General features: G+C 48.4%; 1 long non-coding RNA gene across 3 annotated transcripts in view; it reads right to left on the bottom strand.

Moving 5' to 3' along the window:
* Gm36287 overlaps nucleotides 1-16,057 on the bottom strand; it is a 90,667-nt gene extending 74,610 nt beyond the window's left edge. For 2 of the 3 annotated variants that reach the window (XR_381342.3, XR_872584.1), the window contains exons 1-3: nucleotides 14,740-15,942; nucleotides 12,138-12,345; nucleotides 10,048-11,210 (exon numbers count right to left, since the gene is read on the bottom strand). This is a non-coding gene — a long non-coding RNA (predicted gene, 36287). Of the gene's footprint in view, nucleotides 1-10,047; nucleotides 11,211-12,137; nucleotides 12,346-14,739; nucleotides 15,943-16,030 lie in introns of those variants that run through there. The other variant, XR_003950180.1, reaches the window with a different exon arrangement.
* Between the last annotated feature and the right edge of the window lie 407 nt (nucleotides 16,058-16,464).

The raw sequence follows: 16,464 nt of genomic DNA, 5'->3' as shown, positions 1-16,464 counted from the left end.
TATGCACGGAATTGTGCTCACAGTGATGCCCACAAGCTCAGACAGATGTCTCATGTAGCCACACCCCTTCCTCTAGCACTGTCCTAGCATGAAGCCTCGCCTTCAGCTCACCGTAAAGGAGGGCTAACGTGAGAAGGGTGCTCTCAGAAGGGCCCACCATCTCTCCCTGAGGAGAAACTCACTTAGTCTTGAGCAAGGGGAGACTGGGGTCTACGGCACTGAACAACCACAAGTGCATGTCTAGGAGTGAACCTCAGACCTGGAGCCAGAAGCCAGACCTGGGCACACAGCAAAGAGGCCTCCAGTTAATTCTCTTCATGCTGACGCTGCCTGATGGAATGAGAGCTATGAAGGTCATGGTGGGGAAGGGGCTGAAGGGCCTGGGGTCCAACAGACCCTGCTTGAGTGGACTGGGAGGTAGAAAGAATGGACAACACTTCCACACAAAAAGCAGAGGAGTGGGAGGGCCCATCTCTGGGGCAGCCAGGTGTATTCACAAGCCAGAAATGGGAACAATTTAGACTAACCCAGGCATGGGCCAGGTATGAATTCAAACCTTGAGACAACACTGTATTTGGAACTAGCTTGCTACTAAGCCCAAAGGCTGGAGTTTGGGGGCTCAAAAAATCTCCATGTCTACACGGGGGCGAAAAATGAGACTTGAGTTTAGATCCGGCTCAATCTAAATCTTTAATTCAGAACCTGCTATGGGGACTTCATGAGGCTCACCGAGGACTTTACATCAGAGTGTGAAGGCCCCTTACCTCCCCAGGACTCATGTCCCCCACAACATAGTCCCCTCCCCAGCCAAGAGGGCAGGAATCGTGCACAGAGAAACTCACCTTCCTTGCACTGTGCAAATTACAGCTACACCATCCAATGACAGCATTTTACCTCAAGTCCTGCTGGTCCAAGATGGCTACCCAGCCGGGCTACCTCTCTCTCCCATAGAAGTCTCCCTTAAGGCATCTGAAGAGGTCTCCTGACTTCAGTGGAAGAGTCATCAGAACTGCCAGCATGTGCCTAGTCCCTCAGGGCCTAGGTACAGCCCGATGGAGCTCCTATATCTTCTGCTCCCACCTAGACAAGGCATCCTGATTCATACTCTTTCCTTCCTTTCTCTTCTCTAATATTGACCCATTCCTTACGCTGAAAGCACCGTAACAAATACCAATTGGATAATGAAAGGGGTGAGCAACATGGAGTGCAAGCCTGTATGCAAATGTCACAATCAAACCATTATTCTGTATGCTACGCTACAAAGGAATTAAAACTGAATCAAAAGAATATAAATATGGGCCAAGGGCTCTGCACTGAATGCCCTGTGCCCCCTCTCTACAGTGCCCAGCACGGAATGGCAAATGTAAAGTCAGACCCTATAGATCAGGAAGATGGGAGTCAGGGGTCTCAGCAGGGGAAGCTTGTGAATGAGCTGCAGAGACCAGGTCTACCCGACTGCACTTTACCTTGGGACCCACCCTGAGCTGCCCACACAGCTGTTCTGTGCTTGGGCTTTGCCAGGAACTGACCCTCCAGCTTCTACACAGGTCCTCCGGAGGACTTCAAACAAAGAAACCTGGCAACCAAGTACCGTTGCAGAAGAACACTGGAAGTCACCACCACGCTTGCTGGATCCCTTTCTCTCAAAGACAGGTCGCTAGTTCTTTTATTGAACAACCCATGGTTCTGTGCTCTGGCCGTCCAGAGTGACCTGCATGACCATAGGGTAAATGAAGGCACAGAGGTCTCGTGAGCTGTCTGTCATCTAGCACTAAGATGTGATGTTGGAGCCAGGCAGTGGTGGCACATGCCTTTAATCCCAGCACTTGGGAGGCAGAGGCAGGCGGATTTCTGATATGATGTTGGGATCTAAATCCAGGCCACACATGTAGCTCCAAAGTCTACCCACCACAGCATTGGTCAGGAAGATGACTTTGAAATTCAGCCCTTAGTGGCTTCCTGGGTCATTAGGACTCACAGCCCAGAATGTAGCTAGTGATCAAGTGAACAGAGGAGAAATCTCAACTGGTTTGCTCTCACCTACTGATGCCCGTGGACTTCTGGGTCTCAAAGGACACAGAGGTATCAACAACCCAGAAGACCACAGAAAGAAGGTGCTGGAAGCCAAGAGCAGATGCCATGGGATGGACTCCTTGCCAAGAAGTGCCAGCAATGTGTAGTTAAAGAATTAAAGTCACGTGACCAAGCACTGAAAAAGAGCAGGTATCTTTTCAGCTGCCCTGTATTTAGCATTCAGCCCACCCCTCCTCCCCTCCCTCCCCCTTTCTCTGCCCTGCCTTGTGACAATTATAACAACCTATCCTAACTCTCGAGCTGTCTTCACACCACCTTTTGGGAAGGTTCCGGAGGAGTTGCCATGTGTACTTCACAAGATGGTAAGGATGGTCGCACCCTTAATAAAATAACTATGGCTGTTTGCTTAAAATGCAACTTGCTGTTCAGGAGAGTCCTTTCTTGCAAATGGAAACTAATTCTCACAAATATTTTTGATGAATGGGCTATTCTCTCTGAATAAATACTTTTTGCTCTATTTTTATGGTGGCTAACAGTTTGTGGAGCTGATTTTTACATCCCATGTAAGTGATACAATGTAACCCACTAGCCTATGGTTGGGATACAGTATAAGTGAACCAAACAGACTAAACTGAACTATCCAATCTAATTAGTACAATGTCCTCTAAGGGGTGTGGTTTTATTGGGGATGAGGAGGTTGCCTTGTAACACTGAAGTCGCACATGATCTTCATGACCAAGTTAAATCATTAAGTGCTCATGAAACTCAGTCTTCACCTACCCATTCACACCTTCATAAACCCTCCAGAAAAGATCTCTGCCCCACAGCTCTCTGTTGTCTGTCCAGGAATCTTCTGTCTACACAGATAAAGTCTCCCTGTAAACCTTTCTGTGTATCTGTGGGCCTTTTGGTTTTCATGTGGTAATATACGTTGGCATCTCCAAACAAAGCCTGCCTTGTCTTGCAAAGGTCAGTGTAAGCTTCCACGTGTAGCTGTTAGGATTCCTCTGCTGCCCATCTAGTCCACAGCTATGACAAATCTTGCTGCTGAGCGAGGCTCTCTATTGGCTTAGTTTTGCTTGCACCTCCACAGTACACTACATCTGAAGGGCGAATCCCTAGAAGGATCGGCAGCCACAACGTGCACACTCTTGTGTGACTAATGTGCAATGTAAAATTGCCACCAAGTAACGCAAGATCCTAGCCTAGGCTGGAGTATAGTGCTTGCTTCCACGCTCAAGAACACTGTTCCTTCCTGCCATGGTCATCACAGCAGATGACCCAGTAATGGTAGGCACCTGGCACCTCATTCTGATTGACCCTCAGGAAGTGGAGGCATTAAGCACCTTCTCATAACTCCACAAGGTGTGATGTCTAATCTTGGTTGTCAACTTGACTCCATCTGGAATTGACTAAAACTCAAGCTACTGGACAGATCTCTGGGAGATTTTCTTAATCAGATTATTTGAGGTGGACTTGCTTCCCACAGCTTGCTCAAACTGCTTTCTTATAGAACCCAGGCCATAAGTCCAAGGGTGGCTCCACCCACAATGAGCTGGGGCCTCTTTCATTAAGGACTTGCCTAGAGCCCAGTCTTGAAAGGGCATTTTCTCAGTTGAGGCTCCCTCCTCTCTGACAACTCTAACCTGTGTCAAGCTAACGTAAAACTAGCCAGCACAGCTTGTTAATGCTCAGAGCATTCCCAGGGATTCATAAGTCCTTGGGGTTTAGGGTTATACAATGATCGTTTCCCAGGGTACAGCTACCCTGGAAACAGACTCAGCATAGTCACAAGTGGAACACACACACACACACACACACACACACACACACACACACACACACCATGAACCACTTGGCAATGGCTTCTGCTTCTTCTACTCTTAAATTAACATTCAGTCCAATGTGAAGGAGCAATAGTGAATTCTTTCTTCCTTTCTGGAAAGATCTGCCTGAGATAAAATGTCTCTCCACTCAGTGAAAACCCTTGAAAAAAATTTATGACAAGCCCAGTTTTTGGTTATTTGTTTTTGTTTTGTTTTGTTTTGTTTTGTTTTTAAGACAGGGTCTCACTGTGTAGCCCTAGCTGTCCTGGAACCCTATCTGTAGACCAGGCTGGCCTCAAACTCAGAGATTCAACCTGCCTCTGCCTCCCAAGTGCTGGGATTAAAGACATGTGCCACCACTGCCCTGCTAACAAGCCCAGTTTTTTTTTAACACAATGTTAAAACAAGAATCTAAGTCTTGAGTTGGCTCAAGCCTGTCCTGTAATCAAAATTGGTGTTTATGTGTATTAAAGTTCTCCTAGAGCCAGCCATATGTCTCAGCAGGTCAGGCACCGGCCATACAAGACTGACACCTGACTTTGATCCCTGGATCCCACATAAAGGTAGAAGGAGAGGCCTGCCTGGGAGATGCTGTCCTCTGACCTCCACACCCACACCACAGCAGAAGACACACACACATACAAACAATGGGTTTTAAATTACCTCTGTCTGAAGGCCAATGTCATTTTCACTAAAATACTCTTCAGATCAAATAAATATCAAGGGTTTTCTTTGGACTTTCTCCTTCTGAGGCATGTGCTTTCTGGGAAAGAAGTGTGGGTAAGAATATAAAATGAGGAGAAGCCAAGAAGAGGAACTGTGAACTATCCATGGTCACCCAGGGCCTGAGAAAGCAAGCAGCCAACTCTGTCCATTTGCCCCCTGGGGAGACACAATGTTCCTTCTCTTTCCTCCTTCCTCTAGTCCAAAATGCCCTGTCAGAGATCTGGTATGAACTCTGTACTCCCACAAGAGTGGGGAGCAGCACCCTTCAGTTACATGCACATTTTAAACTTGTGGGGGGTTGATTCCTCTGCCTATAATGTTATTCTCCCCTTCCACCCTTTAGCCATCAAGCCAATTCAACAGTACACACGGTCCTTTCCTAAACAAGTTGTTCCAAGATGTTCTGTGTTCCAACCAATCCTAAAGCAGGGGCAGGAAGCCTTTCCAATAACACAGGGCCCAACTCTTGCCCCTTGCAGCTAACTCCCTACACTATAGCTCCAAAATTAAGACAGGGGGCCAGAAATGGGAATGGATATCTGTAATCAGGAATCAGAGGCAGGAGGATTGCTACAAGTTCAAGTAGCTTGAACTATGTAGTCATTATCAGGTCTTCTAAGGCTATACAGTAAGACCCCATCTTAAGTAAACAAACAAACAAGAAAGATTGGATGCTAATAAGATGGAGGACTCTCCAGGTTTTCTATGCTGTAGCTGTCTGGGCATAGCAAACATTTCACAGTTCAGAGGCCCATGGACATGGATCAGACACACACAGTTTGCTCTCTAAGAGATAATCTGCCGACTGCCACTGAGTGAAAGAATGGAGAACTGTGAACTCCATAGATGTGAAGAGCAGAGAATCCCCCCTGTTAGTGTGGCTTTTACAGTAACAGTAATTTTACCTTCCCCTACCTAACTCAGCCCCCACCTCCCTGAAAGACTCACTGAAACAGGTTCAAGTGTCTGTAATGCAGGAGGCAGTCGGGACACAGACTCTGGGCCTTTCTGCACTATCTATGGAAATGCTGCAGCTTAGATGCTTTCCAGAACATTCTAGCTACTTGACCCAGAAATCCCCTTGCTGGGAACCCGCCCTAAGGAAATTATTCAAAAGAACAAGAATGCTATCCATGTGCCGAACCATTTCACTGCACTGGTGGTCTCTATAAATTAAAATAGGAATGGAACATCAATCTTCGACATCTGGACAGCGAAAGAAAACTGTCACATGACAGGGTGGAGACGGCACTTCTCCGTTAGGAGGCTGTTCTCAAGCTCATCGCTTACCTGTCTCTAGCTGTCCTTCTCTTTGTTTTAGAGAATGGTCGAGGAAACCGTGTGCTTTTGTTTAGTTAGGACAGTGGAAATGTGGGGCTATGCTTTTAACTCCTTTGAGATTTTACTCCAAGGAAGTCACACAGGCTACTCTGCTCTTTCCTCATGGGAACAATGTAGGTGCCCAGTAACAAGGGATGTGTTAAACAGCAGACACACACCCGAAGGACATTGTGCTGCCAATCAAAGCTATCATACAGAATATGATGCATGACTCCAAAGTATGGCATTCTGCTCAGTGGCATAGAAGGGTGGTCTGAAATGTTAGATGGAGAAAGCAATGAACTAAATGCACTTTACAATCTTATTTTCCTCTAATTTCCTCTAATTTCTTTAATTTTTTCATTTCAAATAATAATAAAAATTTTGAACACAGAAAAAAAAAAGAGTGTTCCTAGAGGCGAACCTCATAATTTAAAGGTAAAAATATCTAAGGTTTAAATGTTAAAACTAAAAAACTCTTAGAAGGAGAAATCTTAAGATCTTGGACTGTATCTTGTCTTTATAAATGTATAATAAGAGCCTGGATTAAGTAATATTCCTAAATCCTGACATCAACCAGTGGGGCAGGGAAGAATAAGCTGATTAAAGAAACTGAAGACAGCCCAGGAAAGGTGGGGAGTCTTCAAATCGCCTATTCCATAAAGGCCTAAGATCCAGAATTTATTTAAAAGGTGGAGGGTGGATAATGAGAATGAAAGAGGAGAAGGAAGGGGAGGAAGAGAGACTGGAAGAGGAGAAGAGAGAAAAGGGGGAGGAGGAAGAAGATGGAGAAGAGAAAGAGGAAGAGAGTGAAGACGAGGAAGAGGAAGGAGAGAACACATCCAACCCCCACAGTGTCAGGAACTTCATCAAAGTGGTATACTAGTAGAGGGACCATTAGTCCCTGGGACTTCAACAGTGGAACAGGCAGCTCTCAGGTCAGGGGTAGCAGAGGTGTTTGTTCCCTCTGGGGCAGGGCTGGGACCTGTGTCTCTGAGTTCAACCACAGGTCTGAGCTCTCTGTCCTGAATTACCAGGAAAAGAAGCCTGGGACCTATCCACACGATGGTCAGGCAGTCCAGACACAAGGACGCAACCACCAGATCCAAGCTTCAGTTCCAATACCCTGAAAATGAAGAAGCCAAGGGGTAGAGATGGAACATCGCTAAACTATCGTGACTCTGCCCTTAGAGCCTCTCCTCTGGTTTTTCAGAGAGTCCCCGCACGTCTATGTCAGAGGTTTTCGAAAAGTCACAGGCAAATGGAACAGGAGTCCTGGCCCTACCCCCGACTCCATGGACAGGGATGGCACCACGTCCCTCACCTTGTGTAACAGGAAAGGACAAGGGCCCTGCAACCCATGCATTCTCTCTGCCCCCACCTCAGAAACCGTTTGTCAGTTTCTCCACCAGGCCTGGGAATGAGGAAGGTACTAATTTGATCATGGTTCTGGAAACAGGGCCTGGCAGAGCCAAAGTCAACTAGCCACCAGGAATTACCTAACCCAACACAAGGGGAAGCTCAGGAGCTTTGTCACTTTAGCAATTGACCTATTATTTTATTGCTGATAGAGAAAGGAAAGTGCCATCATAAATTAGCTCCTCGCTCCTTGAGGAACTCCTCAGTGATACTCTAAGGCAGTTCTTAACCCTTAGGTTCTGACTGGCCCCCACCGGTATTGCGTCTCAGATATCCTGGATATCAGATGTTTATATTACAATGCATAACAGTAACAAAATTAGCTGTAAAGTAGTAAAGAAATCATTTTATGGTTGGGGGTCACCACAACATGAAGAACTGTATCAAAGGGTTGCAGCACTAGAAGGTTGAGAACCACTGCTTTAAAGTTCAAGAACTTTGGAGGTGAGAAGGACACAGTAGATGACAGAGAGGTCCCTTGTCCTTGTCATAGGTGATGTCATGTGGCTGTGGAGCTGGAGTCTAGGAATGGGATGATGGCCCAGGATCTGGGAATATATTACAGCCACAGCACAGACCCAGCCTCCAAGCCAAGTCTTCCGGTATGAGCACCATACACCGGGGTGGGGGCTACTTCCAGGAGCACAGGGGTCACCAGCCCAAAAGCTCTGCTAGGCCTTGACTCTCTTTCAAAAGAAACCTGAAACCAGTTAGCACTAACTGAAACTAATCACACACCTCCAAAGCCACCTTCCCGAAAGCCTGCCTCAGAGCTCTGCCTGTGGAGACAGTGGGGGTGCAGTCCTGTGCCCAGGGACCTGACTGAGCTACAGGAGAAACCATGGGATGAGCAATACAGCCATAGGGTGAGCCCTTGGAGCAGCTCCTGAGGCACTGGCAACACCAGGCAGGCAAGCAGAGAAAACAAGAATGGCAGGCAGACAGGCCCCAAAGGTGGGGCAAATGGTCGAAGAGGCGTGTGAACGGCACAGGTAACACTTGGACAGGCTTCTAGAGTATCACATCTGGTCCTATGCAGAATGATCTCCTACCCCAGGATGTCCCCACAGGTCAGCCTCCAATGGTGACCTAGAGAAGGCCCAAGGCTGGACAATGCTGAGCAAGTGCCTGGCACAGACAGCCACGTGTGGGCATGGGGGGGGGGGGGGGGACACAGCATTGGCAGAGTGGGACCAGCACTGGGTCACACATGCTACAAGGACTCACTTTCCTCCTAGCTCCCTCCCCTCTCCTCCTGGTCCTTATCATCTTCCTATAGGCAGGTCTCCAAAATCCTCATCCCACTCCTACCCTCGGAGCTCCCGGAAATAATCAGGCCACTGCGTTTTCTTTTGTATGTTTTGAAGACAAGATCTCATGTAGCCCAGGTTGGCCTCGAACTCATTTTATAGCTGAGGATGACTCTGAACATCTGATCATCCTGCCTTCTCCCCCTGGATGTCAGGATTACAGTTCTGTAGCACCATGGCCTGTTTAGGCAGCTCTGGGGACTGAGCTCAAGATCTCGCACAGGCTGGGCAAATGCTCTACCAAGTAAGCGACATCCCTACACCTCAGTGGCTTTAGTTTCACACAATCACTATAACACATCGGTCTCACAGAACCCCTGCCAGGCTGGGATTGTTACCCCACTTTCCAGATGAAGAAACTAAGGCTGAGGCAGCTGGATCGACAGGAGTCAAACCACCAGCTAGGAAGAGGTAGTCCTGGTGCCCAGCCTGTCCAATAAGCTGGAGGCCAAAGAGAAGCTGCCAGCTCTATGGGCTTCCAAAGTGGCTCACTCCCCTCCTCCTCCCTTGTCCACTGTGGGCCGGAAGAAGTTGATGTAACTTCTTCATCAACACCCCGGATGGACATGAGGCACACTCAGTCTTATAGGTGTGCTCTTGACCTCATTTAGAGCAAGCTCTCTCGAGAGTCTAGCAAGGCTGGGGCTTGGTACACACGTGGAACACAGCCATCTCTGACTTAGGAACCATCCTTGCATGCTTTCTCATATGCTCATTCTCCCAACATCTGTGTGTGTGTGTGTGTGTGTGTGTGTGTGTGTGTGTGTGTCCTCCCTCCTACCCTCACCTCCAAGTCCATCAGATTAGATGGGACTTCTTCCTCATAACCTCATTTAAACCCCATTTCTGAATGCCACTCGATGTTATTTAGGGTCAGGACTTGGATATGTGACTGAAGAGACACATTTCAGTCACCAACAGTCACTTGGCTTGTCGATCTAGAATGTCTGACCCCAAAACAGATCTTCTGTCCTCACCAGTAGCCTCCCTCTGGTTGCTTTACCAGCTGCAAGTTAGAGACACCTCCAAAAGAATCCAAGAGGCATTCTCCGATTCTTTTTTTTTTTTAAGAATTATTTATTATACATAAGTACACTGTTGCTGTCTTCAGATGCACCAGAAGAGGGCGTCAGATCTCACTACTATGGGTGGTTGTGAGCCACCATGTGGTTGCTGGGATTTGAACTCAGGACCTCCGGGAGAGCAGTCAGTGCTCTTACTCGCTGAGCCATCTTGCCAGCCCTCTAAAAGGCATTCTCAATACACACACACACACACACACACACACACACACACACACACACACACACACACACACACGAACTAAATTCCACCAGCAGCAGCTCTTTGAATGGTGACAACATTTCAGGATCAGCAGACATCCCTGCCCTCACCCCCACCCCCACTCCTACCTGCTGATGAGGTTAATGTCCCGAGTGGAAACTGTCACAAGGCTACCTGAGGCTTCGTTGTTTCTGTTTAGCTGCCCTTTGACCTAGGAAGATGGATATCTCTGCAGGAAAGATCAAGGTAAAAAATCCTCTTAATAGTCTCCCCTAGAAGCAACACTACCCAGAATTCCCTCTTGATAGGACACTTTTGTATGCAGCTTCAGAGAGAAAAATAACTGTTGTAGAAGACACTCCCTCCCCTACCCCCATCTGGGCCCATGCAAAAGCCATAAAGATGACAGGTGCTGGCCTGAGGTTAAGAGAATTCCAGACAAAAAGCACTTGAGTTAGCATCTGTGGCTGTCCCTGGGTAAACTCCACACAGATCAAAACTCTGTGCCTTGTGGAATTCCAGTCATAGAGATCCGCAGTCAGTGCTCTGTGTCCCATGACCAGGAGTCACCGATCCTTTGCAGACAGTGACAATAAACACATCAAGCAATTTCTCTTCCTTAGGCTACCACCAATCTCAGCCTTGAATGTGTGCTTAAGTAGATTATGTGTGAATAGTTTTACAACTTGGAGGAAGGACACCTCGAGGAAGCCAAGCAAGCAATCTTTCCAACCAGATCCACTTGCATGGTGACCATAAACACACACACCACACACACTCAAATAAACTGAAGGGCATTTGATTGACCTCTACAGGGGGAGGGGGCTGGGAGAAGTTCCAGCACACCACAGGAGCACCTGTTGGGTGGAACGCAGGCCTCCAGCCATGTTAAACTGAAGGTATGACTTAAAAACAAAGCATGCCAGGTGTGGTGCATGCCTTAAATCCCAGCACTCTGGGAGGCAGAGGCAGGTGGATCTCTGTGAATTCAAAGCCAGCCTGGTCTACATAGTGAGCTGCTGAATCACCAGGGTTGAGTGTCCTCTAACACTCTGGATGACATTGGGCAGGGATTCGTGGGAACTCCCCCATCTCTCCTGCATGGATAAGAGAGATATTCGTTAAGTGCAGACTTCGCAGTCGGGAGGCAGAGGGTGAGAGGTGTGGATGTGTTTCCTGTGCCTGTAGAATTGAGTACTGACCACGAAGGTCCAAGTGCAGATAGAAAGTAGGACCGAGGCCCAGAGGTCTTCAGCATGGCGGGCAACTGGGGTTGACAGTGACTTGTTACCTATTTTATAAAGAACCAGAGTAGGAAGTTAGAAGATTCTCAACACAAAGAAGGATAACTGTTAAGGACCTAAGAATGCTGATTTGGTCACTGTAGGTTATATGAATGTTAAATTATCATACCATATCCCATACATGTATATAATGATGAGACGTTGATTCAATATTTTATTACGTTTCTTTAAAAACCTTTTAAAAAGAGATAATCATGTGGATCTCAGAAATAGTAAAATATAACACAACAGGGAAATCTCTCCAGCAGCTAGGCCTGGCCAATCCAACCCAGCCCAATCAATGAATGTTCCAGCCAGGTATATAATACAGTAGGGATCCTGCACAGAGTACTCTGGGGACTACCGAGGCCTCACTAGTTCCCAACTGCCCATGTGACTCTTACAGTTTCTAGCAAAGAACATAGACTAAGACTCTGAAATGGTCAGTTCCCTGAACAAATACATGGTGATGGGCTGGAAGACATTCTTCAAGAAGTAAAACTGAGCAAGCCCCCGGGTGGGGGGAGCTAGAGAAGAGAGCTTGAGTCCTGCTGAGCCTGAGTGCCTGCTTCTCATTGCCCTGGAGAAGGAAGCCTCAGCCAATTGGCACTATACAATGACAGTTTAGCCAGGCTCTTCTGTTACAGAGATTGACTCAGAAAGACAGAGGATGGAGCCCAGGGCAACCCCCAAGCCTCTCCCCTCACTGCTCATAACATGAGGGTGTAATGACTGTCCTCTGGCTTGTTTTGGTTTTGGTTTTGGTTTAGAGCTGGCCGGTTGTGTAACCCCAGGGACCCTGAGACTTTGTGCTAGCCAAAGCCATGCTCTCACCATGCCAGCTTTCCTTTGCTGGCCACAGGAGGAGTTTTTAGGTCCTTACTGATGCTCCTATCTCCTGGGTAGTTTATTTTGGCTCTGATCATTAACCGTACCTGAACATAAAATTACCCAGAACAGAAAACGCCTTTGTGCCTCTCCAGACATCATCCTTCCTCCTGGAGTGCTGGAACTGTAGCCTCAGGAGGAAATACTGGAATAGCAGGGCTCTGCTCACTCCTTGGGCTTCCCGATGAGGCAGGGTTCTGCTACATTCTAGCTGAGGCACAGAGCTGGGCCAGTCAGTGGGGATTATAAAGCTTTCTGGAAAATATAGAGACATATCAGCACTTAATCTGGCATCAGCCCACCAGGTTTGTCATCCAAACTAGTCTGGAAACTGAGGTATGGAGATCCCAAGTTCAGTACCAAGCTGGGCTCCAAGCCAGCCTGGGCAACTTGATGAGACCCTGTCTGAAAAGACAGTGAAAAGGAAAACCGGTGACGCTCTGGATGAGCATACTGGCTCCAGATTTAATTCCTAGCCCCTGATCTCTAAATACTTCTGAATGCTCACCATGAATTGGTGGTCTTGATTTCTCCAAAGCCCCCTATTACCTGTGAGCCCAAATAAACTCTTCATATTGTCAAGTATCCCACAGGAAGGAGATAAGTAACAGCTCGAACAGGCTTCCTTCTGGTCACATGAGGCGATGAGAAAGATCTATGTCCTCAGATTATCTGAGCTGACTCCAAGGGAAGGATGCAGAGAGAAGGGACTGTCCTCAGACTCTCCAAGGGGGCTGTCACTTTTCTATGTGCACACTGGCTTCCGTGGGACAACAGCTCCAAAGTTGAACTCTCAAGTCCTACTCAGAAAAGGCCAGCAGTCCCCTGGAAATGGGCTTCCTTCCAGAGTGAGGAGTGGGTGGCTCCTCTCACCTGTGAACTCCTGTCAATCAAGGGGCTCAAACACAGCAGCGTGCAGAGTTGAAATGCCAGCATCCAGGGAATCCTGGAGCCTCCCCCAAGAAATCAAAAGCCCTAACAAAGTTCTGCTTTCTGCAAACTGGAACCTTCCTCATTCTGGTGGAAGCCTGCCTCAGACCTTCAGGCTGAGATGCAGAAGCAACCCCTCAGCTTAATCTTGTGGGCTACTTGCTCCTGGAACACACCAGGGCTACAGAGTCTACAAAGCCGAACCTCCAGCCCCGCCATCTTAGCGCCAACAGTGACTGGACTCGTGGATGTTTCTCAGGACAGAGACCTGGCCTTCCTCATATTTATACAATCGAGTTGGTCGACTGCAAAGAGGCTTTTCTGAGGTGTGTTGGAGAGGGTGTACCTCCCCAGTTAGCCACTTTGCAGACATATGGCCCACTATGCCACCAGTTACAAAGTGATTACTGGAGCAGCCCAAACAGATTTTTGTTTTGTTTTGTTTTGTTTTGGGGTTTTTTTTTTTGTTGTTGTTGTTGGGTTTTTTTGTCAAAGTGAAGGTGTGATTCTCTCAGATTCTGTGAGAACACCACACACACACACACACACACACACACACACACACATATTTTTACCAAGCCAATCTGTTTCCTGGCAGCTGGTGGCTGCAGGGCCTGGAAGCCAGCTTAGATGACTGGAGAGTCACACAGGTGAACCTGCTGAGCTCTGGAGGGAGGTGGAGCCCATGAGGTACAGCTCCAAAGCCCCCTGTGCACTGGGGACTGTGAGTAGCCCGTCCCATCTCCCTGCCTAGTCTCTCACGTATAACAGGAAGGACTATCACAAAAGCTCCTTGCACGGGGCTGGGCTCATCTAAATTGAACCGACTCACGGTTGCTGGTTTAGTAAGAATCCCTTTGAAATTAAAGTTACAGCGTGCTAGAACTACCAGTAAAGATGAACCAAACTCCTCTACTTCCCAAGTCCACCTAGGGCAAAAAGCATGTTCCCGTTTTGCAATGTAGTTCTATGGCATCTAACAAGGCAGCGCTGTGGGGACTTGATTTACAGATTTTTACTGAAACTGCGGTTTCTGGATCACAGTCCAAGTTCCTGCGTGGAGGCTGGTGTGTACACAGAGCATCTATGCCATCACAGAGAATCCAGGTCAAGGCACTGGCCCCCTGCTGTGAGCAAGTGAATTTCTGAGCCTCCACCAGGCGGAAGACAGAGTACCTGCCCTGAGTACCTCAAACCGGAGTTGTAGTACACCAGCTTCAGACATATTCTCCTCTCCTCCCCTCCCCTCTCCCCTCTCCTCCCCTCTCCCCTCTCCCCTCTCCCCTCCTCTCCCCTCTCCTCCCCTCTCCCCTCTCCTCCCCTCTCCTCCCCTCTCCCCTCTCCTCCCCTCTCCCCTCTCCTCCCCTCTCCCCTCTCCTCCCCTCTCCTCCCCTCTCCCCTCTCCTCCCCTCTCCCCTCTCCTCCCCTCTCCTCCCCTCTCCCCTCTCCTCCCCTCTCCCCTCTCCCCTCTCCCCTCTCCCCTCTCCCCTCTCCCCTCTCTCTCTCTCTTTCCCTCTCTCTCTCTCTTTTCTTCGTCATCCCCCAGAGGCTAAGCAACAGAAAAGAGAACCCTGATGTTCCACCTAGGGAGAACATACCACTTTTATTTCCTGAAGACATGGTTCTCTGGCTGTTTACAGTGGGAAAGGATACAGGGACTAGGACAGAGGGCACAGTTGGAAACTCCTAGAGTCAAAGCAGGCTGAGCAACCATCTCACCTGGAAGCTACCGATCCCTGATGGGCAAGCCATGCAACTTCCCCTGAGCCTCAGTTTTTCTGTGAGGAGAGTAGGGGAGTCAACTCTACAGATAAACTGGGCACAAGATAGTGGTAGAGACACTCGTGACCTCCACCTGGCAGGGTAGCCTTCATCATCACATCTGTTGGCAAATCAGTTCTCAGAACACCAAAATTTGACGGAAATCCTTCCCGCCCATGGAGCTGATTCTAGGTGTTTTGGCAGAGTCACTGTGTTTCCAACAATCACACTTATTTTTTTTTTCTTCCTTAGAAGAGGTAGGAGAAGAACTGTCTCTGTCCCCAAGAGCCAGACTTAGGGCTCTCATTTCCTCATTTTTCCACTAAACACTTTTGAGGACCTACATTCTGGATGGAGAGACAGACCATCAATGACAGGCTTGGTACATAAATAAGTTACGCAGTAGGTTAAAGATCACAGGGAGAAGAGGCATGGGGGAAGTCAAACGGGTGGAGAGGGCGGACGTGGAGGGCGGAGGTGGGTTGAACATTAAATGAATTGTCAATAAGGACCTCACTGAGGGATGAGAGCTAAAGAGGATGTCTGAGGCAAGCCCATTCCAGGGGGAAGAGAGGGCTGGGCCTGGAATGTCTGCAGATGTCTCCACAGCCCAGACTTCACTCCTGTGCCTCAGTCCTCCATTATGACCTGGGCACCTAATGGCATTCGAGATGAGTCCAAGCCTGACCCCCTGGGAGTCCAGCCCGGCCTGGGCTAGAAGCAGAAACTCTTCCCCAAGCTTCCCAGATGGTGTGTACAACCCTGCAGGGCAGGAGCTTTTTTGTCTTTATAGCGAGACCCTCTCAAAGCCAGTTCTACTCTGGGGGCTCAGCTCACATCCTGATCACACTGCACATCAGAATTCCTCCTGAGAAAGGGTCCTTCTCTCTCATTCCAACAATGGTCCAAGCCCACAGCCCACTTCCCTGCTTCCTCTCGGGTGCTGCATGGGCGTGGGCCGTGCCTGCAGTTTCTCACACACAGCTTCTCACTCCAACCACCACTTACCCGACACTTACTGCTCCTCACTGTTTCTCAGGCCACTGTGTTTTCTAATGCTACCAAGAACCGTTGGCAGGACTGCAGACAACCTTAGAAGATGCAAAGACATAGTCTAGTGGATGCACAGGAGTCGGGAGTAGACAGCTTGGTGGACCACTGCAGAATATATGCCAGGAAAAAAAAAAAACAACCTCCCCCCACCCCCGACCTCACCCCACCCCCAAAAATACACTCTGAAAAGGACTACCTTCTTCTCCAGCACTGTCTCCAACCCTTCTTACCCATAAGCCCCAGCTTGACGGGCCAGGCCCACTCACTCACACACAGTCCCTCACTGTCCTCCAAATTACTCAAGGAAGACTGGAAGCCAAATGCACACTCCCGGGAGACCTTAACTGTGTGACTAGAAAACCAGTACTTTTCAACGATGGCCAGCTATCAAATTATTTCCTCAAATAAACTCTCCTGAGGAGCTACAACAGACAAGACAGAGAAGTAGAGTTAGTCTAACTGAAGAGAAAGCATAGAATCCACTGGGATACATCAGCTTTCACCCAGTCCAGCCCAGCCAGGCTGTCCCTCAGTGAGGACCAAAGGGCCCTCCAGCCATGGTACTAGGATCACGGAGAGTATAGCTTTGCTGGGCCTGAGGCCTCTACCATGGAGGGTGACTACAATGCC

The sequence above is a fragment of the Mus musculus genome, chromosome 12 (genome assembly GCF_000001635.26).
Source record: "Mus musculus strain C57BL/6J chromosome 12, GRCm38.p6 C57BL/6J".
NCBI lineage: Eukaryota > Metazoa > Chordata > Mammalia > Rodentia > Muridae > Mus > Mus musculus.
The sequence above is the reverse complement of the archived record's forward strand: the minus strand, read 5'-3'. Positions and strand labels throughout refer to the sequence as shown.